A 2,502-nucleotide genomic window follows, 5' to 3' on the forward strand; every position below is an offset into this window, starting at 1 on the left:
CGTTGAAAAAAAAAATTAAAAAAAAAATTAAAAAAAAAATAAAACATTTGGGGTGCCTGGGTGGCTCAGTAGGTTGAGTGGCCAACTTCGGCTCAGGTTATGATCTCACGGTTCATGGGTTCGAGCCCCACGTCGGGCTTTGTGCTGACAGCACGGAGCCTGCTTTGGGTTCTCTGACTCCCTCTCTCTCTCTCCCTCTCTCTCTGCTCCTCCGCTGCTCACATTCTCTCTCTCTCTCAAAAATAAATGAACGTTAAAAAAAAGAAGAAAGGGGGAGACCGGAGATCTTGCAACTGGAGCAGCATGGCCAAGCCTTGTGGGGTGCGCCTGAGCGGGGAAGCCCGCAAACAGGTGGATATCTTCAGGCAAAATCTTTTTCAGGAGGCAGAGGAATTCCTCTACAGATTCTTGCCACAGAAAATCATACACCTGAATCAACTCTCGTAAGAGGACTCCCTCAATGTGGCTGACCTGACCTCTCTCCGGGCCCCACTAGACATCCCCATCCCAGACCCCCCACCCAAGGAGGATGAGATGGAAACAGATAAGCAGGAGAAGAAAGAAGTCCCTAAGTGTGGCTTTCTCCCTGGAAATGAGAAGGTTCTCGCCCTACTTGCCCTGGTTAAGCCAGAAGTGTGGACTCTCCAAGAAAAATGCATTCTGGTGATCACATGGATCCCGCACCTGATCCCCAAGATTGAGAGGATGGAAATGACTTTGGGGTGGCAATCCAGGAGAAGGTGCTGGAGAGGGTGAATGCAGTCAAGACCAAAGCGGAAGCCTTCCAAACAACCATTTCCAAGTACTTCTCAGAACGCAGGGATGCTGTGGCCAAGGCCTCTGAGGAGACTCGTGTAATGGATTACCGGGCCCTGGTACATGAGCGAGATGAGGCAGCCTATGGGGAGCTCAGGGCCATGGTGCTGGACCTGAGGGCCTTCTACGCTGAGCTTTGTCATATCATCTGCAGCAACCTAGAGAAAATTATCAACCCAAAGGGTGAAGAGAAGCCATCTGTGTACTGAGCCCAGGGCCAGAAGAGAAATAAATGATCTATGCTTTGTGTGGGAAAAAAAAAAAAAAAGGAAGAAAGACAAAACATCGGGGCACCTGGATGGCTCAGGTTATGATCTCAAGATTTGTGGGTTCGAGCCCCATGTCAGGCTCCACACTAACAGTGCAGAGCCTGCTTGGGACTCTCTGTGTCCCTCTCTCTCTGTCCCTCCCCTGCTCGCTGTCCTCTCTGTCTCTCTGTCTCTCTCTCTCTCTCTCAAAATAAATAAATAAACTAAAAAAAAAAAAAAAAGGTAAAGAAAACACAATTACAAAAACAAAATCAGGCATGGAGCTTGGGAAGGGGCCTCTACCTCTGCTCAGCGCCTTCTCTGGTTTCTTCTCTCTCATCCTTTGTAAACCAAGGCCCACCACTCCCCGAGGGGGAGGTGGGAGCAGGTGATGTCAAGAGCACGGACTTGGAGGTCAGACAAACCTGGGCCGGAATTCTGGCTAAGCCACTTCCTGCGCGAGCCAGGCAAGTCACTTCATTCTTGAGACCTCAGTTTTCTCATCTGTAAAAGGGGCAGGATAATATTTGCCTCCTCAGAACCACTGTCAAAATAAAATAAAAGAGCAACACGTGGAGCCCTTGGCACAGTGCCTAACACGTCACAAGCACTTAATAAATGCTTGATGCATTTACGCCTGATATGGCGTAAGCATTTGGTTTATGATTATAATAATCACCCAAAATGATTCAGTTTCACTTCAACTGGCACTTCTTCCAGGAAGTCCCTTGTCAAAAATTGAAGTATAGCATACATCCAGCAAGTACATGATTCAGTGTACAGCCTGGTGAACTTTTCCATAAAAATGCACCCAAGTTATCACCACCCAGATCAAGACACAGAGCATTAGGGCACCTGGCTGGCTCAGTCAGGGGAACGTGTGACTCTTGATCTTGGGGTTGTGAGTTCAAGCCGCACATGTGGAACGGAGTTTACTTAAAATTAAAAATTAAAAAAAAGGGGCGCCTGGGTGGTTCAGTTGGTTGGGCATCCGACTTCAGCTCAGGTCATGATCTCACAGTCCGTGAGTTCGAGCCCCGCATCGGGCTCTGCGCCACAGCTCAGAGCCTGATGCCTGCTTCGGATTCTGTGTCTCCCTCTCTCTCTGCCCCTCCCCTGCTCATGCTCTGTCTCTCTCTGTCTGAAAAATAAATAAAAACATTAAAAAAAATTAAAAAAAAAAAAAAAAGACAGAGCCTCCGGAGTCCCCTCATCTCTCTTCCCAGGGAGTATCCTTGCCTTCCATCCCCATGAGAAAGTCATTAACCTGAGCTCTACCATCATAGATTAGACTGTTCTTGAAGCTTTATATGCATGGACTCGTAGTGTATCCTTCTGTGTCTGGCTCAAAGAAGTTCTGAACTATGTGGTTAAGAGTTCAGGCTTCAGGCTCAGTCACGCCTGGTTCAAATCCTGGTTCAGCCAAGCCTTTGCTATG

The 2,502-nt window shown here is 48.0% G+C and overlaps 1 pseudogene; it reads left to right on the forward strand.

Annotated features, from left to right (window-relative positions):
• The first annotated feature begins 268 nt into the window (after nt 1-268).
• Nucleotides 269-1,088, forward strand: LOC125916652 (proteasome activator complex subunit 2-like; annotated as a pseudogene).
• The last annotated feature ends 1,414 nt before the right edge of the window (nt 1,089-2,502 follow it).

Source organism: Panthera uncia, chromosome D4 (assembly GCF_023721935.1).
Source record: "Panthera uncia isolate 11264 chromosome D4, Puncia_PCG_1.0, whole genome shotgun sequence".
In the NCBI taxonomy this organism is placed as follows: Eukaryota; Metazoa; Chordata; class Mammalia; order Carnivora; family Felidae; genus Panthera; species Panthera uncia.